The 22,998-nt window shown below is 43.0% G+C and overlaps 1 pseudogene; it reads right to left on the bottom strand.

Moving 5' to 3' along the window:
- Positions 1-453: 453 nt before the first annotated feature.
- Positions 454-22,998, bottom strand: part of LOC130872182 (glyceraldehyde-3-phosphate dehydrogenase-like) — a 75,314-nt pseudogene continuing 52,769 nt past the window's right edge.

Genomic DNA, 22,998 nt, shown 5'->3' with positions numbered 1-22,998 from the left:
TTAAGTATTGATCAATACTTTTATTGAATTTACTGTCTCCATACCAGTTTCATCAGCTGATTCAATATGGACTTTTATTAATTTTTATTTTAGTACAGGATCCAGACCAAAATCCTATATCTCATTGTGATGGTCTTCTTTAATTTTGATCAGTGCCCCAACCCAGCTTTTCTTTATATTTCATAATGATATTTGGAAGAACACTAGCTTATTCTTTTGACAAGGCAAGAACAATGAACTTTATTGATGGTATTCAAGATGGTAGGGTTCCCTAATCTCCTCCCCTTCTTCTGGGTGTATGGAATGGAAGCTGGGAGACTCAGATGTTCAGCATCAGTAGCTCAGCTGGAACAGGGCCTTGTCAGCAGCCAAGGGCGTCTACGTGCTTGCTAGGCTGAATGGTCCAGAGCTTCTTATTCCTCAGTATCACCAGGTTACCCTTTATTGGGCCCCTTACACCTGTTTTACCATCTTCTTGATGTCATTGTACTTGTCAGCTTTCTCCGGGTGGCATGTCAAATCCATGAAGGATACACTGAGGGTAGGAGCATGGAAGGCCATCCAGTAAACCTCCCATTCAGCTCTGAAATTACCTTGTCCACAGCCTTGGCAGAGTCCCTGGATGTTTTGGGTATCCCCGTGGCCATCAGACCATAGCTTCCCAGAGGGGTCATCCACAGTCTTCTGTGTGGCAGGGATAGCATGTCCTCTGATAATGAGTCTCTCTACAGTGCCAAAGTTGTCATGGATGACCTTGGCCAGGGAACCAAAGCAGTTGGTGGTGCAAGAGGCCCTACTGGCAATCATGTGACCTGTCATACTTCTCACAGTTCACACTCACCGCAAACATGGCGGCAGCGGCAGGAGGAGCAGAGATAATGACCCTTTTTGTTCCACCTTTCAAGTGGGCCCTGACCCTCTCCATGGTGGTGGTGATACCAGGAGACGGCACAGCATGTACTCGGCACAAGCATCACCCCATTTGATGTTGGCCAGATCTCACTCTTGGAAGATGGAGATGGCCTTCCCATTGATAAGGTTGCTGTTCTCAGCCATGACTATGCTCTGAAACTTACCATGGGTAGAATCACACTAGAACATGTAGACCATGTAGTTGAGGTCAGTGAATGGCAACAATATCCACATTGCCAGAGTCAAAGGCAGCCCTGGGGACCAGGATCCTCAAATGACCAAATTCTTTACTCCAACTCTCGCTTCAAAGTAGTGCCTGGCACACAGGCTTAGCGCCTAGTCAGTCTTCTGTGCAGCCTTCCTACCACCAAACAGTGTGCCAGGTGGAAGAGGACCACGTACCAGTCTAAATGGCAGCCGCCCCTTCCTTTCTCTTTTGTCTTTTAATCACATTCACTGTAATGATAAGATGGGAAGTAACTGAGCAGTTATCGAAAGCCTGCCTTTTACACAGAAGCAGGCTCTCCCAGGAAGATGCCTGCAAAGAGCATTTTGTCTATCCCCACTCCCAAACCTTAGCACCCACCGTCGCGTCACGTGTTTTGCTTTCTTTTTCTTATGTCAGTGCATTTCATTTCCTTTCTTTTGCTGTTCTTTCCTTCTTTCCACACTGTGAGATACAATAGCTCATTTAGATCCCGCTGAGCTGAAGCTGTGGAGTTCCCGATACTTCTCCATCACTGGAACATTCTACACACATTTTGAGAAAGTAAACAGTTTAAAGGGTGTGTTGCTGGTCTACTTAAGAAAACCATGAGTGCCTTGTGTTGGCAACCTTTGCTTCTAAGAAATGAGCGAATTGCAAGCAGGTGTTTACTGCAATGTAGTGATCATTTAGAGAACAGAAATTGTTTTCGTTTACCTCCCTCCTCAACCATAGATGCTGTAATGGATGCCCAGAGGGAAGTCACTAGCTCAGGGTCAAACAGGTGGAATTTGAATACAGATCTCTCACTTCCGCTTTAGCTGGATCACACTCTGCCAAGTTCATCTGTTATATATTGGTGCCTATTCTCCTGCACTCGGGCAGGCAGGCTAAACATGTGCTTTGGTAACAGCAAAGCAACACACACACAGGGGTGGGGGTGGGGCTTGGTAAAGTGCTTGCTATGCAAGAATGAGGACCCAACTTTGAATCGTCTGCACTTTTGTAAAGAAATGCCAGGCACAGCGGTGCGTTCCTGTAGTCCCAGCACCAACAAGGCAGGACAGGAGGACCTTGGGACTTACAGGTCAGCAAGCCTAGCTGAATTGTTGAGTTCCATGGACAGTGAGAGATGGAGTCCCAAAGATAAAGTGAGCAGCAATTGAGGAAGACACTCATCACGAACCTCTGGTCTCCACACATGGAAGTATGTACATATTCATGAACACATGCAGACATGTGTCTATACATACGCATACACAAACACACACAATTAAATATATACTATACAAGAAAATCAGTGATTGGAAGTCTCATCTTCTTTTCATTTCTCTTAAGGTTATTTTTATTTCAAAATACAAGGGAAACACGGGAAGGGGCCATCATCACCATCTCTTTAGAGCCCTTTTAAAATTCTAACTCCAGTTCTGGGTCCTTTAAAAATAATAAAATGGTGTTTCATTTTAAAATATTCTTTTCATTACTTTAGCAAAAGCTTCCCTCACAGTGAGCTAATGATCTTTCCCTGCAAAACATGGCTGGGAGAGAATGTGCTTTGGAAAGACGACTTTCCGGGTCCTTTGAGTGATTAGAGCAGCTCCTGAGAGAAAAGAAGGGACACGGTAGTGCACACGACCTGTGCTTCAGGATGCTGTGTGGGGTTTTGGGAGTGACATTGCTTTCTGATTTTTCCTTCTTTATGTTAAGTCAGCTAAGGATTGCATTTTCACTTTGTGTGCTGAGGAAGGTCTCTTCTCAATACTTAATAGGTAACTGTATGGAGGTTGATTTCCATATTTCTCAATCACCACTACCATCTCCCCTTCCTCCTCCTCCTCCTCCTCCTCCTCCTCCTCCTCCTCCTCCTCCTCCTCCTCCTCCTCCTCCTTTTCTTTGACAGGGTTTCTTACTTGGCAGAGCAGGCTGACCTTGAATTCACAAAAATCTGCCTGCCTCTGCCTTCCAAGTGTTTGAATTAAAGTCACGTGCCTCCATTACTTCTTGTATGCCAGGCAGGCAACTCATTTCACTCACCCAGTTACATCCCCAGCCTCATATGTCTCTTTTATATCTGTGATTCGCTGTTCCTAAATATAACTGACTTCATTTAAATTATATATATACTCAATGTTGCTTGCCTCAAAAAAAATCATAAGATCTGAAGTCACCTATCTTATTTTGCTTATATAAACAGATGGACAATTGTTGTCTAGTCAGGGGTGAGATTGTTTTGCCTACTGACCAAACATGCCAAACTGGTGACAACAGCCATGCTTATCATTGATGGAGCGGTTGCTATTTGTAGGCATGTCAGAAGGCCTTTCACTCTCACTTAATCCTGACCTCAAACCTCAGCGCCAGTCGCTGGGAGACTCTGCTTTAGTAGAAGAAGATTGTGAGCCTGGGAAAGATTACAGATGGGCCACGGCTCAGGACCCCATTCCACCTGACTCCACGTGCTAAGTATTGTTCTGGCTAGAGCTTGCCTGCAGCTGTCGGGGTGTTTTAGAAGGGCTGGGTATCACTCAGGAAAACAGGGAAGGAGCTATTACAGAGGTCTAGGTACGTGGTCACAGAGCCAGGTCTAGAATTTCAAAGGTGAAAGCAGGTACATGGATTGAGTTGGGAGGGCCTGAGGGTGAAGTGGTTAGGGACATAGAGTGTTCTGAGGTCCAACCCTGTTGTGACAAGGCAGGTGGTGTTGGAAAAGTTACAGAGGTTAAGATCCTTCACAACCTTTATTGTGAGGTTGGAGAGATGGCTTAGTGGGTAAGAGCACTTGCTGCTCTTGCAGAGGACCGAGGTTCTGTTCCCAGCACCCACATCGGCTACTTATAACCACCTGTAAATCCAATTCCAGAGGGTTTGACACCATCTTCAGGACTTTGGAGAACTCCTGCATGCATGTGGTACACAAATTTACACCCATGATCACACACACACACACACACACACAAATACATATTTTTAAATTTTTTTTTTTGTTTTTTTTGTTTTTTTTTTTGTTTTTCGAGACAGGGTTTCTCTGTGGCTTTGGAGCCTGTCCTGGAACTAGCTCTTGTAGCCCAGGCTGGTCTCGAACTCACAGAGATCCGCCTGCCTCTGCCTCCCGAGTGCTGGGATTAAAGGCGTGCACCACCACCGCCCGGCCATATTTTTAAATTTTTAAAAAACTTTTGTTCTAACTCCTCAATAGAAAACAGTAAATGAAAATGAGAATAAGACAGAAAAGATGAAATGTTTGAAAGGAAATAGTTTCATCATTTTGGGGAAATATAACAAGACCACACAATGATTCCCTTTCCTACACTAAGGCTTCTTTAATAAGGAAAAGCAGTCTACAGTTCACATATCAGCTTCTGGAGTGTTTGAAGGTGATTAGCTGCAGTTTGCTCTTTGGAGTAGTTTAAATCCTCCCTCTGGAAAGCTTGCCAAGCTCATCATTCTCCTTTAGAAAGGGGACAAGATTAACTCCGGCCGAGCAGGGTCCTGCATAATGAGGCTTACCCAATTAGAGACTATAGACTGGTCCAGAGAACCCACATTGTCCACGTCAATAGAAGCACCTGAAAAAATGTTTATTTTAGTTACGCATATATATCAATGAGTATATTTGCACATATGTGCTTAAGTGCCCTTGGAAGACAGAAGAAGATATTGGATCCCATGGAACTGGAGTGGCAGGTGTTCTGAGCAGCCCAACATGGGCCCTGGGAATTGAACTCAGATCCTTTGTGAGAAGAGCAAGCACTCTTCAGCTCGGAACCATCCCTTCAGTCCCTAGAACCACGCTTTCTTATCCCTGGGTCTTCCTTCCTCTTACACTTTAGCTGGCATTAAGAGTGTTTTAGAGACGCCTATATTGTTACTTTGCCTTCTATCAAATAGACCGGTACAAACAGGAATAAAGGCCAGTGGGGTGGTCTCAATGAGAATGGCTCATATATCTGCATGCTTAGTCCCTAGCTGATGAACTACTGCTGAAGGAGAAACATAAACACCAACCCAGCCACATATCCTTTGATCTACAATAGTGTCCTGCCTATAAGATACGCTAATGCACTGTGTAGCACAAAGATCATGGGAATAACCAATGAATATCTGATTTGTCTTAAGACCCACTCCATGAGTTGGAATCCATATCCAACATCCCTTGAGTGACCAAAACCCAGAGACTAGGTAGCCCAGGGACCTAGGGAAAAAACAAATATTACTGATCTTAAAAAAAAAAAAAGTAGTAATAAACTTACTACTAATGACATTTTGCTATATTAAAGATTAGTGCTTTGCTCAGGTGTCATCAGAGAAGCCTCTTCCTGCAGCAAATGGGGACAAAGACAGAGACACACACAGCCAGACATTATGCAGAGAGTAAGAGACTTTGGAACACTCAGACCTAAATGGGATGTCTTCATCAAATTCCTCCCCTCAGGGAGTAGAGAACCCCTTGGAAGAGGAAGTGGAGAAAGTGTAAGAACCTGAGGGGATGAAGGACACCAAGAAAACAAGGGCCTCTGAATAAACAGGATCAACACACACACATGAACTCACAGAGACTGAGGCAGCATACACGGGGCCCACACGGGTGTGCACCAACTGGGGTCCTAGAACTGAAAAGGGAAGTGAACACTTGCCCCATCCCTAATCCAGAAGCAATCTCCGGTTGATAACCTCTTGCAAATGAAAATCATATCTTTTCTTCTCTATTTTTACTTTGCAAGTTCTTTGGGTATATCTTATGGCTTCCAGTTATATGGGATCCTGGGTGTGCAAATGAATATATCTCTATTTCTTGTGCCTTGGGTTCTTTTCCTTCTGTTTGTATATTTTGACCAATTCCAATATGTTAGTTTTTGTTTTGTCTGATTTTATTTTATTATTATCCTATAGAAGTCTGTTTGCTTTCTAATGAGAGACAGAAAGGGGATGGATCCACATGAGAGGGGAGAGGGGAGGAACTCGGAGGAGTAGTGGGAGGAGAAACCATAATCAGGATACATCATGTGAGAAAAAAAATCTATTTTTCAATGAAAGGAAAAAAAAATAAAAAGAATAGTAGCAAAGACAGGCAGTCTCATGACATGCCTTGCCTGAGATACACGAAGGATGAAGGATGCAGGTGTGGGGCTGTCCCCTCCGACGTTTGCTGAATTCCTTACGAGGGTAGGTTTCTACACTTATGACCGTTAGTCCTCCCAGCCAGCAGGTGAGCGTAGCCAACTCCCTGTTGACCATCTTGACTGTTCATCCCACAAACAACTCAGAGGACTCACTGAGTTCCTCACCTCCTCCCTTTCCTGATACTACCATCAGCAAACCTAGACTTAGGGTTCCATCAGGTATCTCTTTCCTTCCTCCCTTGTTTGCCCATTTGGTTTTTAGATCCCATTTGTTTAGTTGTCTGTCTCTCTGGATTCATTTTCTATCACTGCTATAAAGAGAAAACACCCCATCTCTGCTTCTCTTTCTCTGCTTCCAGAGTCACATGGCCCTTCTTCCTCTTCACAAGTCCCATCTCTCTCTTCTCGCTTGTATGTCATTTGGGATGCTCATCCAGGCACACCAGGACAACTTCCTTCTCTCAGTACTTCTAGCCCAGGGCAGGAACACACCTATAGGATACAGATAGCCTTCCTTCTGCTCCTACTTTCCTGTGTTTGACTTTTGTAGACCCCGCATGTCTAACTGTCCCTGGATTACTTTATTCCACACAGTGTCCTTTAGATTTATTCACATTTCTCACATGACACGATTTCCTGCCTACCTCTCTCTCTCTCTCTCTTTTTTTTTTAAATAGCACCTGACTATCTGGTTTAAGCCAGTCTTGAGCTCCTAGGTTCAAACCTCCCCTACCCCCATCTCAGTCTTTTGAGTGTCTAGGTCTAGATGTATGTGGCCAGCAAGATATTCTGCTTAATTTTTTACTTACTTACTTTATTTATTTATTTTTATTTATTTATGTTCATGTCATAGCATGAGCGTAGAGGTCAGAGAACAACCTGCAGGAGGCGGTTCTCTCCTTTCACCCATATGTTCTAGGGATCAAACAAAGACTGCCAGATGGCAAAAGTACCTTTCCTGCTGAACCAGCATGCAACTCATACTCTGTTCTTTAAAGGCCAGACTCCATTTCAGTGTTCAATCTTCTCATTTGTTCCTTTAAGGACAATTGTGATTCTCTTCCTTGACTATTGTAATCATGATTTTTCTCATTGCTGGGATGAAATCCCTGTCAAAATCAAGTCATGGGGAAAAGGTTTGTTTTGATTCACAGTTCAAGGGAAACAGTTCTTCATGGCAGTGAATTCATGGCAGCTGAAACAGGAAGCAGCTGGTTGCATTGCCTCTGCTGTCAAGAGGCAGATAGAAGTGGGGCATAGTGGTGCACACCTTTAATCTCAGCACTTCAGAGGCAGAGGCAAGTGGATCTCTGAGTTTAAGGCCAGTCTGGTCTGTAGAGGGAGTTCCAGGACAGTCAGGGGTACACACAGAAAATCGCTTTCTCAAAAAAGAAAACAAAACAAAGAACAATTCAGCCCAGAGCCCCAGGCCTTGCAATGGTGTTGCTCACATTTAGGGTGGTCTTCCACTCATTTTAATCAGTATTTAAATGCCAACTTCATAATAGCCAGCTTAACAAGTGGGAAGTGATAGTTAACCATGGTTTTAGTTTGTGTTTCCCAGACAATTGGTGATGTTGAGTAGTATTCTTTCTTATACCACATTTGTATGTTGTCTTTTGAGAAATATCTGCTCAGGTCTTTTGATCATTTAAGAATATCTTATATGGCCGGGCGGTGGTGGTGCACGCCTTTAAATCCCAGCACTCGGGAGGCAGAGGCAGGTGGATCTCTGTGAGTTCGAGGCCAGCCTGGTCTACAAGAGCTAGTTCCAGGACAGGCTCCAAAGCTACAGAGAAACCCTGTCTTGAAAAACCAAAAAAAAAAAAAAAAAAAAAAAAAAGAATATAGTATATGGAGTAATTTTACTTTCTTATATTTGTATCATCTCATTTGATGTTCATAAGAACCTCAGTATCTCACAAAATCCCATTGGCAGTGATGTAATAGTGTGGTTAAAAAACAGCCGTCTAAAGGGGACTCAGATCCAGACAGCCTGATTCTGGAGTCCTCACACTTTCCTGGCTCCAGACACCTTAGCACATCATGGGACAGGTAAGAGGGGGTGTGGTGGTTTGAAAGAAAATGTCCCCCAATGGGAGTGGTACTATTAAGGGGTGTGGCCTTGTTGGAGTAGGTGTGATCTTGTTAGAAGAAGCGTGTCACTGTGGGGGCAAGCTTCGAGGTCTCATATATGCTCAAGATTCATTCAGTGTTATACACTCCACTTCCTGTTGCCTGTAAGTTATAGGACTCTTCAGCTCCTTCTTCAGCACCATGTCTGTCTGCATGCCTGCATGCACACCCTGATAATGTACTGAGCTGTAAGCCACCCATTGAATGTTTTCCTTAATAAGAATTGCTGTGGTCATGGTGTTTCTTTACAGCAATAGAAATCCTAAGACAGGGGGTAAACAATGTCTCAGAATGCATGTCACACCAGGCAGGAAGAATTAAAATAGTGTAATGTTTGAGATTAGTGACTACTAAGCCAATATGAATGTATCGGTCCCCTTTAGTCTTAGGAAGAGGAAGAGACCAGCCAAGATCGCTCTGGTTAATGGTTTAGAAGTGTGAGACAAAGTTCAAGGGCTTTAAGATGTGTTAGACTTTCTACAGTAGGGAAAGTTTTCTTGGTGGGAAAAGGCATTGGCCTCAAGTTTGGTGACCTGAGGTTGATCCCTGGAGCCCACATGGAAGAAGAAAGTAGTAGCTCACGGAAGTTGTCCTGAGTTCTATGTGCCCCTCCCCACACAGAATGAGTAAATGTGAAACAGAAAAGTTAAAGTAGAGAAAATCTAACATGGGCATCTTATTTGATTTTAGGCTTAAGAGAAACCTAATATTATCACTATCATTATTCAATTCAATTATTTTTATTAAATTGATCAAGCTGTGTATACAACTATTACTATAATTCAGTTTTAAAACATTCTTCTCATACACTTATTTGCAGTTAATCTTGGCTTCTACCTCCAGGCATGCGAAGCCATGCATACCTCTCCTGTCTCTGTAGACTTGTACATATAAATGGAATTATAAAATATGTGATCTTTTACAGTGATTTCTTCATATACTGTTTTTAGATGGATGCACATTGCAGTTTTTATCAGTAATTCTTTCTTTCTTATTGTGGACCAGTAGACCATGCATGCTTCCTTTTTATGGTTGACTAATAATTTTACCTTAAACCACATTTTGCGGGCCTGTTAAATGACTCACTCATTTTGGCTACCATGAATAACTTTTCTATGGATAGTCACATGTAAGGTTTTGCTTGGACATATGTTTTCATTTCTCTCAACATAGAGAGCTTGAGATTGGTTGGGTAAGTTACATGGTAATTTTGTTTATGTTTAATTTTTGATATTTAATTTTGAAAAAAATATGTGAAAACTGGAGAAAACAAAAAGCCAAGGCAGGGGGAAGGGAAATGGTCTAGGCTGTGGATAAGCACTAGTTTCTCTGCTCCATATGTGGTACCTATAAGGAAACGATTATATTTTACATTGAAAACCCAATTCAAGCCGGATGGTGGTGGTGCATGCCTTTAATCCCAGCACTCGGGAGGCAGAGGCAGAGGCAGGCGGATCTCTGGGAGTTCGAGGCCAGCCTGGTCTACAAGAGCTAGTTCCCGGAGGGGCATCAAAGCTACAGAAAAACCCTGTCTCGAAAAAAAAAAAAAAAAAAAAAAGAAAACCCAATTCAAAATAGCCTTAAAGGAGGCTAGAGAAAGTCCAGCACCCAAGTAACAGGCTGGGAGAATCTTTGGGCATATGTCAACCCAGCACTGTGGGAAGCAGAAACAGAAGGACTGATGGACTTTGCTGTCTGCCAATCTGATGAGAAAATGTGAGCGCCAGGTTCAAGAGACTCTGCCTCAAAAAAAAAAAAAAAAAAAAAAAAAAACAAGACACAGAGTGTGGTACCTCGTGCCTTCCTCTACATGTGCACCGGTTCATTGCCCCCCATGCGTGTGCAACACACACGCATTATCAGAGGAAATATGTCCCTTTCCCGGTCCTGTGGAATGATAACTGCAGGATCTCCATGACTGGAGCATCAGCAGGAGAGGCATTTTGATGAGGATCCAGTGTGATGGTGTGCTAGGAACCAGAGGCCTTGAACCAGACCAAGTACTCATTGCAATGAGCATTTGCAAGTGAGGCTGATTAGACAAAAGGGCAGACTGCCTGACGTACCAAAGCTCCTAATGCCTCTAGGATGAATGAAGAGGTGTTGGAAAAGCAGGAAGGACAGAAGATCAGGCTGAGGTTTTTTTCGTTGTTGTTTGTTTTTAATTAATTTTAGGGGGTGGTTTCTTTTGGGGGGATAGTGCAGGAATGAAGGGTGGATATGGAGAGACTGGAAGGTGAGTGGGATTGGGGAGCATGATGTGAAATTCCCAAAGGATCAATAACAAATTATGTTATAAAAGAAAATGTGTCCCTTTCTTGAGAGTCATAAATATGCCTGCAGCACACCAGGGCTGTCTTTTCCCAGTCTGAATTGAAAAATCCAATGAGAAATTACTTTCTGAGACACCACACTAATTAAAAACAAGACAAAGCAATCAAGCAAACAAAAACCCAGACTCTGGCCTGGTACATAGGTTGGAAGGGACATGTGCCAAAAGAAAGAATGTGTGACTGCTCCTTGTCTGTGTTGGGGCAAGCTAACCACCTCCCACACTTGGCAATAATGTTTGCAGGGTCCAAAAGTCACAGTTCTGATTCTGTTGCTTCCCAGAAGAAAAATGGTATTGGCAAACTATAGGAAAATGATCGTATTCAAGTCCCGTCTCTCTGAGATGCTTTCTTCCTTTGTGTCAGATTTTATGACATTTATGTTGTTTTGTGTGTTCCTGGATGTTTTCCCTCTGTCTGCTCTTTAGTGCAAGACAGAGCAAGCATTCATGCCTCTGGTTGAGCCAATCAGTTGAGTACACAATACCTTGGTTAGTCCAAGGTAACCTACATGTTTAAACATTGCCTGCAAAGACAGCTTCAGTACAACACAGTTACATAAAAACAAAACAAAACGAAAAAAAAAAAAACCACGGCATGAAGTTTGGAGATGATTTCTAATGGGCCCCAAAGAGAGCTTTTAGTCCTTAGGCTATGACCGACCAGAAGTTCATGCCACATTAACTTTCCCATCTGAAAAGCAGAAAGGTCCCTTGCTACAACTTAGAAAAGTGATTGGAGGAGGCAAATATCATGCGTTTCTCTTGATGGTAAGTATTCTCCAAGTGCAATAATAAAGCTCCCATTTCCTCTCCGTGATTTTGAACTGAACAGGAGACAAGGACTGGCGGTCTAATCAGTTCAAGGTTACTGCTGACTGTCTTTTTCATCACCTGCTTGTAATTCTTGCTTTGAACTTTTGGAAATGGCCCTCTGATTTTTCCCTTGTGACACAATATTGTTAGGTTCCTGTGGTTTGTTTGGTCTGTGACTATGGCCTGAGGATAGGCAAATTACCTAGACCAGAACAAATGAAGGAAGGCATATCTCTAGTCAGTGTGATTGGCTCAGAACTGGGCACATGATCCAACCTGGGCTGCTGAGAAGCCTGGAGTTCGTATCAAACCAAAGAGCCCTGTTTACTGTACATTCTTCGAGGGGGAGAATTTCTGTTGAGAGTTACTCAGGAATATCTCTGATACCTGAGATATGGGAAATCTTTCCATAAAATAGAGAAAAATCCCAACCGTGAGGACAGTGGAATTGAGAGATGAGGAAAGCGAATGCTGTGGGACATCCTCTCAGCCTCTGGGCCAGCGGAGGTACAGCACAGATCATTCAGCACAGGTAAGCCATCTCCTCTGTGTACAGCCAAAGCTCTGTACAAAGCACAGGAACACAGACTTTCTTCATACCTCAAAACGCCAACTCCCAGACGTTCTGAAAACAATTGCAGCAGTGCCTATGGCTTCAGCGTGGTTTTGGTCTGTACACAGGTGCCATACATCAAAACTTCAGTAAGTTAAAGCTGGAGGAGTCCCAGAAGGCCTGCTACTTCAAAGGTAAAGTGACTGTCCCTGGACCATCTGCTGTGGTATAATTGGACTGGCGTGGTGTTGGAGTTTGGTGAGTGTATTTTAGTAAAATGGATTTCAGAACTGAAGATTCTTCATAGGAATGAATTCTAGGATCAGTTATTAGATAGTGGGCAGCTTCTCAAAAAACAAAGAGAATTGAGGACCTCAGAATACATCACATACAGCAAGGATAAATAATATTCCATGAAGTTTTTGTTTCTGATGGCTATAAAAGCAAAGATGCACATTTCAAAGATTCTTAGGCAGTGAGTCTGATAGATTCTATGCATTTTTGCCATGGCTCAAGGTCAAAGTTTGAAAACCTCTTTAGAGGATATTAGAATTTCTTTTCCGGGTGTGTTTTTATCAAGAAGGAAGCACAGTATATTTTCCTTATCAGTAAAGGGTTGCCTAGCATCGAAGTCAAGGCAGCCCCTGTAGACAGCATGGATTCTAAATGAAGGCTCTGAGTCTGAGTTATAGACACATTTTCCCTGTTTGCCTCCTGCATTACTAAGCCACCAGTAACAAGGGTGTGTTTTACAGTGCTCTGGGATTCTTGGGGGGTTGAAAGTGCTGCATAAAATCAAGTCTAGTCTGTTTATAGATGTAATTCCCTGTGCCCAGAGATCAGGATGTGTGCTGTGGTCTGAATTACACTGCATCTGATTCTCATTAACTGCTCGTGATTCCCCCCTGGATCCGATTTCTCTGCCCTCTCTGAATTACTGTGCACATGGTTGGCTTCTGCGAAGTGCACAACCCTGGCCGTCGGCAGTCAAGTCTGTTGCTCTGTTATAACCCAAGCTGCAATTGGAGCAGACCCTAAGAGGAGTGGTTTAGAAACACACACACACACACACACACACACACACACACACACACAGACACACACACACAAAACCTGCCAAATGATCAAAGAAACTCACTGAGCTATATGTTTCTGCATTGGTGAGCTGATTACCAAACACTACGGACAGGGGTATGTGGTTTGATGTCTTAGGTCCAGAGAAAAGAAACTAGACAATAAACGTTTATTATCAGCACATGCATTGTGCTCCCGAATGAACTGTGTCCCTTTAACATGGGCATGTTGGAGATTTGGCTCCCAGCATGATTTGGAGAGAGAGCTTTTAAACAGTAAAGGACATATGAGGAAATAAAGGTGACGCTCTAATTCAATAAGACTGGTGTCTATAGACTAGGAGAAGCAAGGAAGAAATCCTTCTCCTTTGTCTCTTGTGTGCCACACACACCAAGGAAAGACCAGGCAAGCACATAGGGAAAAGGTGGCCCTTTGCCAAACAGGAGGGAGCCCTCACCAGGAAGACCATGTTGGTACCCTGATTTCTGGATTCCAGCCTCCAAATCATCAGGAACACAAATGCCCATTGTTGAAGTCATCTACTCCATAGTATTTTGTTATGGCAACCCAAGCTGACTCAGACAGAGGACGAGCACAGCTTTTCTCGATTCCCTCACCATACAAGAACAGTGTTGCACACCTCTAGCCCAAGAAATGTCCATGTCTGGTGCTGTGGGCGGTATGCTCTGAGTCCTTGGGGATTATTTGTTCACGCAAGCTTTGTAACAACTCACAAGCAGGTCAAGCTAATAGTCTCATAGTTTTTGTTGTCAATTTGACACAAGCTGGAGTCTGGCAAGTAGAAACCACAATTGAGAAAATGCCATCATCTGATTGGTCTGTGGGTAAGTCTGTGGGGGGATTTCCTTGACTGAGGTGGGAGGGCCCAGTCCACTGGGGGTGATGTCACCCAGGCAGGTGGTCCTGGCAAGTATAAGAAAGCAGGCTGAAAGACTGGAGAAATGACTCAGAGGTTAAGAGCACTGGCTGCTCTTTCAGAGGACATAGGTTTGATTCCTAGCACCTACGTGGTAGCTCACAACCACCAGTAATTCTAGTCCCAGGAGATTCAGCACCGTATTCTGGCTTCTGCATGTACCAGACACACAGGTAGTATGCAGGCATACTCGCAGACTCATATGCAAGCAAAACACACACTAAAAGCGAGAAAAACAAGCAAGAAGAAAAGAAAAGAAAGCAAGCTGAACAAGCCATGGGGGAGCAAACTGGGAAGCATCATTCCTCCATGGCGTCTGCTTCAGTTCCTGCCCCTGAGTTCCTGCCTGGGTTTCACTCAATAGACTGTGCTTTAGAATCTGTAAGATGAATAAAACACTTTCTCCACAGATTGTTCTTGTTCATGGTCTTCATCACAGCAGTAGAAGTCAAAGGGAGACAGCTAAGGAATGCCGCAGTGACAGACTCCCAGAGTTAAGTATTTACAACCACACATGTAGCTTTCTTCCTCTCCCATGGGTTGGGTCTGGATTTGGAGAAGAAAGTCACCTGGAAGTGATTCATGCCTTCCTGCTTTTCATTGGCTAAAGCAAACCCCGGGGGTTCACTTCAGGAAACCGAGGCAGTGCTATCCTTCCGTGTTTGGAAGAAAATGAAGCAGGCATCTTCCTTTGAGCAGAGAAATGTTGCTGTCATCCTCTGAAGAACAGGCTTTTACTGATGAAACACACAGAGTTTATGGACCCGTGCCCTCGTGCATGCAGCTAATAAACAGAGTAAAGTTAGTAAGCATAGCAAATCAAAACATCAAACACCTAGTTACATTTGAATCGCAGATAAACAACAAATTTTTAGTAGAAAGACGTCCCAAATCTGCGTAAGGAATATATTTACTCTAAAACATAGCTTATCTGAAACACAAACATAACATTGTACTTTGTGTTTTAGGCAGGTAGCCTTAATCCAGGCAATCCCCAGATAGGACTTGGGCTTCAGAGAAGAGCAATATTCTATTCTGTACCAGTTTTCTGCTTCTGCAACCTTTTGTGCCTCTGCCAAACTTATTTAGTCCTTAACCATATGACTAATGCTGAAAGAAAATTTAGGACCTCTCCATCGGAAGGGAAAGTGCTTTGGAAATATTTTCCCACTGATTCTTTTTTTTTTTTCCCCACTGATCATTTCTTGATGAGGAAATACAATCTCTCCTGCCCCCCCCCCCAAATAGATCCTCCTACATTCAGACATATTTAGTAAGCTACTGCCTAATGTTTCTCAGTTAATGGAAAGGAAGATGCGGGGTAGATAATCGTAATGACCATTAACCCCCCAAACTTGCCCCTAGGAGATGCAAACTGGTTGCCTTTCTCATTTTGAAGCACTTAGGTCAATAATGCAATTACTTTGATTCCTCTGACCAAAGTGACTGAGAATTCAGGCTTGAGGGGTTGAATCCATACCAGTGGTAGACAGTAGTGATGTCATCATGTATGAGGGTGAGCATGGGTATGAGATGGCAAGTTTGCAGTCAGCTGAACATTCCATGTTTCTGGTTTTGTTTTGGTGTGTGTGTGTGTTTTGTACACATCTGTGAGATAGGAGGCCAGAAGATAACCAGAGGAAGATGTTGGATGTCGTGCTCTACCATGTTCTATATTATTCCCTTGAGACTTGGTCTTTCACTGAATCTGGAGCTAGGCTGATAGCCAGCAAGCCCCAGAGATGTTCTGGTCTCCACCCACAACAAAACTGGAGTTATAGGGATACCTAGTCATGCATGCTGGGATACAAATTCAGGTCCCCATGTTTATGTTATCAAGCACTCTTAAGCTTTGGGATAAGTCTTCTATACACTGTGAAATATGTTGCTCTCATGGGTTAATAATAAAAGCAGCTTTGGCCTACAGCAAAGCAGAATATAGCTAGGTGGGAAAGCCAAGTTGAATACAAGAAGTGGGGGGCAGAGTCAAGAGAAATGCAAGCCAGCCACCCAAGAAACAAGATGCCAGCAAACTGGGAAAAGCCATGGCCACGTGGATTAACAGAAATGGTCAATTTAAATGTAAGAGCTAATTAGCAATAAGCCTGAACTATAGGTCAAGTGGTTTGTAATTAATATTAAGCCTCTGAGTGATTACTTAGTAGTGGCTACAGTACAGGGTGGGACAGAGAAACCTCCATTTACGCTCTTACCCACTGAGCTATTCTTCTAGCCCCAGGATTCCACATTTTGTAGATGACTTGGGCAAGTAATGAAGTGTTGACAATGGATATAGCTGACATCTCATTAATACTTAATTAGTAACTATTCACCACCTGGCACCTAGTCTGGCAGAGAGTGTGAAGATAGTTAATGCCATGTGAGGTTACTGATAACCTATAATGCCTATTTTGCAAATGAGGAACTAGCTGGAAGGAAGCTGAGTGAGACGGATTAAAACAGGCCAGCTTCTAAAAGGCACTGAGAGTAGGCAGTGACTTTGATTTATCTGAGGATGCGTTCGTAGGAGTCCTCATTACTTCTCTTAATTTGACTTGGACTTCCAAGGTCTGGTCTCAAGTGGCTGAAAGCAGTGACTCATGGCCCCCACTAGGAATGATGACTAACAGACCATTAGGAGGGAATCGACTGGCTTGCTTGTTCCCTTGCACGAAAGGTAATCAGTACGCGTAGATTAGTTTCTTCTTGCCACTATGTGGCCCGAGTTTCACTCCTTAATCCTCTGAAAAACAAGACAAAACTCTTCCCTAGGCTAGGTTTTAATCCATGGTGTTTCTTGTAATTTGCTGATCCCAGCGAGTGAAACAGCTTTCACGAATGTCTTGTCACCACCTGAGTGTTCCCTTTCTAGAATAACTGTTTTATACAAAAAGTGCCATTGTGCTTTTTCTCTTGTTTGTTTGTTTCCAATACTGAATATTGAACCATGGGCCTCACATGAGGCAGGCAAGTGCTCTACCACTGAGCTAAAATCTCACTACCTACTAAGTTAAAAGACAGCGCCCTGCTGGTTAGACCTTTTCATACTATTGCTGACATGAATGTGGATTCTCACTGTATGTCTTAGGGCAAGGACCAAGAGAAAGCAAATGAAGGCTAGAGTGAGTTTTCACTGATGCCAATCAACTTTGATGGGTTCCTTTGGCTATATAGAGATGGATATCACAAACTGAGTGGTGGTGAACACCTTTAATCCCAGTTTTTTGAAGGCAGAGGCAAGTGGATTTCTGTGTATTTGAGGCTGGCCTGGTTTACAGAGTGAGTTCCAGGACAGCCAGAGCTGTTACATAGAGAAACCCTGTCTGGGATGGGGGAGGTGAATATCTCCCCTTGTGGACTTTCTCAGTGAAACAGAAAGTTCTCTGTTAAGGATACTAACTTTTGTTTATTACTATTGTCCATATGCTTCCCTAACATCTTTGTAAGAATTACAGTTTACAACTCAACACAGTCCTGTGGACTGTTCTGGCACTGTTCGTGGGTACCCAAGATGAACCAGGCAAATAAGTTTTGGGTTGGTATAACTACTGTCTTAGCTGTTGTTCTATTGCTGTGAAGAGCTACCATGACCAAGGCTGTTTACAGAAGCATTTAACTGGAGGCTTGCTTACAGCTCCATAGGGTTAGACAATGACGATCATAGCAGGGAGTGTGGCAACAGGCAGGCAGGCATGGCATTGAACAGTGGCTAACAGCTTACATCCTCATCCATAGGCAGTGTGTAGAGAGAGAGAGACTGGGCCTAGTGTGGGCTTTTGAAATCTCAAAGCCCACCACTAGTAACACACCCCCTCCAACAAGGCCACATCTCCTGATCCTTTTCAAACAGTTCCATTAACTGAAGACCAAGCATTCAAGCAGATGAGCCTATGGGAACCATTCTCATTCAAACCACCATAGTTAGACAATAGAACACTACATGCAATAAGGCAGATGATTTACTTATGACTGCATACAGAAGGATAAGGCCATTCACTGTGTTCAACAGGGAAGTGAGACACAGGAAACATGCTGTGGTAGTCCATCTTAATAAAAAGATTTAACAAATTTATGTGCATGAGTCCTTTGCCTGCACGTATATGTGTGCATCGTGTATACGCCTGGTGACTACAGAGACCAGAAGAAGTCACCAGATTCCCTGGAACTAGATCTAGGCAGTAGTTGCACATTGGGTACTAGGAACTGAACCTGGATCCTTCAGAAGTATAGCAAATGCTCTTAACCACCGAGCCATCTTCGTAGTCCCCATTTGTATACATTTTAAAGACAGGTAGACATACTGTGGGGCATCAAGTAGCGGTATTGTCACAGGCAGAGTTCTAAGGTCATTTCATGATCTCTGCTGCCCAGTGCTTGTCCCTTGTATTAGACCTGTCCCTTGAGTCCAGTTGCATTCTCCCATGTGATAGACTGCCATTTCTTACAGTCTTAGTCTGAAACATGCCTTACTGTCTCAGGTTCTGAACACCTTTGCTACTACTTGAAAGGTTGTGAGCCTTTGCCTCCATGATGGACTGAAATAAATCCTTTCTTTAGTGGCGTCTGCCAGGTGTTCCGGGGACAGTGACAAGAAAATAACTAACATGCCACTCCTAATCACCATGAAAATGCCTAATCACCAAGCTAGCGATCTGAGGTGGGCTCATGTAATCAGGTGAGTTCTTGAATGAACAAATATAGAAGAAGCCGGAAGGAAAAGATCATCCTGGCCTAGAAGAAGCAACAGCTGTGAACTGCCTACGGGGACTGCCAGCAGCCTATAAGAGTCAAGAAAGGTTCCTAGCTAACAAGTGGCAGGAAAGGCGGCCTTAGTGAGGCAGTCACAGAAACTGAACCCTGCCCACAGCTTGAGTGAGCTCAGATCCTAGATGAGAAGTAAAACTCTGACTGACACCTTTTTCCCCACATGGGGAGACCGGGAACAGAAGGTGTAAGACATGCGCGTGAGATGACAAAGCTGCACGGTTTTAACCGGCTCAGTTTGTGGTGATGGGATTTCTAAGGACAGAGAGCTATGCAGATGGCAGGGATGGGAGGGGCTGCCAAGTGCTGGAAGCCAGCTTGATCTGGTGATGGCGAGATAAGAGCCCTGGACTTGGGCTGTCACCAGCTTCACGTGGAGAATGAATGTGCTTTTCTCTCCATATTTTGCATTTGATGTGAACAAGGTTTATAAAAAGGTGGCTCAGTATGAAAACTCCTTGCCGTGCAAACACAAGGACTTGATTTTGGGCCCCCGAACCCGCATTAAAAATAACCAACAACCAGATGTGGTGGTATGCATCTGTAATCCCAAAACTTGGGCTGTGGAGACAGATGGATCCTTGGGGTTCATGTGCCATCCAGTCCAGTCTACTAGATGAGTTCCAGGCCAGTGAGACTTGAGGGGACTTGAGAGACAGCATCCAAAGTTGTTCTTGGACCTTCATCTACATGTTCATATGTGTGCATGAGCCTGAGTGAGCACACAAACATACATACATGTTCACACCCACACAAATTTAAAACCAAATGTTGGAACAAAGTTATTTATGTCGATCTTAAGAATACAGAAACGAAGAGACACCCAAACCTAGGCCCATCTGAATCCATTGTGTTAGGCTGTACTGAGGCTGGCCCTTCCTGTCCACGATCAGGCAGTGGAAACCTCCCCTTGGTGGGGCTGCTTTTGGTGGAACACTTAAAAAGAGAGGAGAAAAACAAATGAGAGGTACGATTCTTGGACTGAATTAGACCTTGGAGATAATGTCATTTTGATTACTCAGGAAACCCTAATATCAACTCCAGTCATTCCTCAGTGAATGCATAGGTGACTTTATGGTCACTCTGCCACTCCTCCTCCCAGGGACCAGCAACAATTGTATCTAGGAAAGAGTTATGACCTTTTGTCCCTGCTGCCAACAGCCGAGGATGGAAAGAGAGATAGGAGAGAGGCAGGAGCTCACTTAGGGCGTTTTTATGGTAAGGCATCATTAGGTCAGAGCTTTCTTTAAAGATGAAGCAAACCAACTTATGGAAAACCATCTTCTAAAACTCACCAGTCATTTAAGCAAAATCAAACAGCTTCAGAAACTAAACCCCTCTAAACGTTTAAAAAAAGATTCTCTTTTCTAAACAGGGTCATTACTAACCCTTAAACACAGCTCATCCTTGCTTCTTTAAGAACAATCTGGTATGGGGGAGGCAGGGTCTGGTGTGACGCTAAATGCCTTAAGCCCAGCACTTTGGAGGCAGAGGCAGGTTGGTTCTGGTAGTTTGAGGATAACCTGGTTACATGGTGAGACTGTTTGCAAGGAAAGAAGGGAGGGAGGGAGGGAGGGAGGGAGGGAGGAAGGAAGGAAGGAAGGAAGGAAGGAAGGAAGGAAGGAAGGAAGGAAGGAAGGAAGGAAGGAAGGGGAGAGAGAGAACAGGATGAGGAGAGAAAGAGGGAAGAAGACAAAAGACTGAAATCATAACCAAGAACTGGACATTTACTAATCGTTCAGAATGATAGCATGGCACATGCATATTTCAAAAACTGCACTGTCAAATACAGCCATTTAGCTCTGGAAATCTAATTTATCTCTATTACACTCATGGATATATACAGATAATTTCAGATTTAGAAACAAGAATGCAATATCTCATGAAATTATATTGTTTATATGTTAAAATGATTATTTGGGCATATAAATCATATGACATATTTGAATTATTGAGTTATATAGGGTCTCTGTGGCTCATGAGAGATTTCTGTTGGATACGTTAATGGCTGGAATCCTGAAGATATTTCACAAAAGATATCTACAAGAGAAAGACTATGGTCTTAATTATATAGTATATCATTGTCATTGTTTGTGTATATATGTGTGTATGTGTGTATGCATGTGTGTATGTTTCTAGGGACTGAGCCAAGGTCCTCAGACATAGTAGACATATGTTTTTTTAATGATTTTTTTCTTTTCAGATTATAAATACATAGAGTATCCCTTCTCTGGAATGTTTGGGACCAGAAGTGCTTCCGATTTTGAATTGGGGGAGGGTTTGAATATTTACATATATGTGATAAGCTATTTTAGTGATGGGATCAAAATCTAAAATGAAATTCATTTATATTTCATGAGAAGATTTTGCATATAGCCTGAAGGTAATTTCATACATTTATTGTGTCTTCAACTTGACTATGATCTGTCACATGAGGCTGGGTGTCCTGGTTGGTTTTTGTCAACTTGACACAGCTAGAATTATCTGAAAAAATGAAACTCAATTGAGAAAATGTATCCATCAGATGGCTTGTAGGCAAGTCTGTTGGGCATTTTCTTGATTAGTGGTGGATGTAGGAAGGTCCAGCCCATGGGCAGGAGTTGAGGTTAGGTATGGAGTTTCTATCGCTGGGCAGGTGATTCTTGGCTGTATAAGAAAGGTGGCTGAGCAAGCCATAAGGAGCAAGCCAGCAAGTTCCTCTATGGCTTATGCTTCTTTAATTCCTGCCTCCAGTTTCTAGCCTTGAATTCTTTCCATGGCTTCTCCTGATGGTGGACTATGGGCCGAAGAAACCCTTTCTTCTCCAAGTTGTTTTTGGTCATGGTGTTTATCATAGAAATAGAAAACTAAGAGATCAGGTTAGAATTTTCAACTTGGGTACCATGTAGGTCTAAAGGACTTGGATGTTGGAGCAGTTGGGGTTTACAATTTTCATAGCAGGAATGTTCAACCTGTATTCCTAACACAGCAACAACAGCAACAACAATGCCGAGATGTAGACAGTAATAAGTGGGCAGCAAAATCTCCCATAATGGAATTAATGTTTGTATTAACATATGGCATATATAATTACAAAATTATAACATGTATATATTGTTATTATTTGATTTACAAACTTCTTTCACTACACTAATTGTGCTTTTTTTCATAATGGCATGTATATGACTATTTTCTCATAGAATGTACTTTATCCAACATCTTGTTCACTTCAATTGTGTTTGGTTTTTCTTTTCTTTTTTTTTTATATGAAAATTGTTACTGCTTTTGATAATTCAATACATACTTCTTATGGCACTTGTTCAATCATTCCTTTAGGATTTATTTCTAGAAGAAACATTCCTGGGCAAAAGAGCAGAAATGAAAAGCTTTAGATCCATACAGTACCTTTTTTTGCTAGATTTTTATTTTACCCTTGGCAGTAACCAGCTAGGCAGAAAGATGGTTTCATTTCCCCACAAGCTTATGGGCCGGGATCTGGGGATTAGCTCTTTCATACACTTTTTCAGTTTCTAAATTTCTTATAGCTGGAAAGGAACTTGGCTTTTCTTATGCAGAATCTAGTTGCAATATCCAGGGACTTCTCTAGTTCCTGACCCATCATCCGAGGTACTGTTCAGCTTCCCAGTGGCTGGTGTTGGTCTCAGTCAACTTTGAACAGAGTGGTGAAGACCCATGGGGATCTAGAGAGTGATCTAAATGTAAGGGTACCTTCCACAGGGGGTCTCACGGAAGAAAATAAACGCTGACACCAGCTTGTTGTTTAGATAAGAATGGCCACCAGAGGCTCATATCTGTGAATGTTTAGTCACCAGGGAGCAGGACTGTTTGAAAGGATTAGAAGGATTAGAATGAAAATGGCCCCCATAGACTCACAGAGAGTGGAGATATTGGGAGGCGTGGCCTTGTTGAAGTAGGTATGGCCTTGTTGTAAGGAGTCTGTCACTGGGTGTGGGCTTTGAGGTGAATCTCTGAATTTAAGGCTAGCCTGGTCTACAGAACAAGTTCCTGGACAGCCAAGCTTAGGCAGTGAAGGAAGGAAACCATGGAAAACAGTTTGTGAAGATATGTTTGAACAAGAGGGCCACGCTCCAACCCCAGTAAGCAGCAGAATTTGATAGCTTCGGCCTTGTGGTTTTGGCTTTAAAGTCAAGG

Source organism: Chionomys nivalis, chromosome 1, assembly GCF_950005125.1.
Source record: "Chionomys nivalis chromosome 1, mChiNiv1.1, whole genome shotgun sequence".
NCBI lineage: Eukaryota > Metazoa > Chordata > Mammalia > Rodentia > Cricetidae > Chionomys > Chionomys nivalis.
The sequence above is the reverse complement of the archived record's forward strand: the minus strand, read 5'-3'. Positions and strand labels throughout refer to the sequence as shown.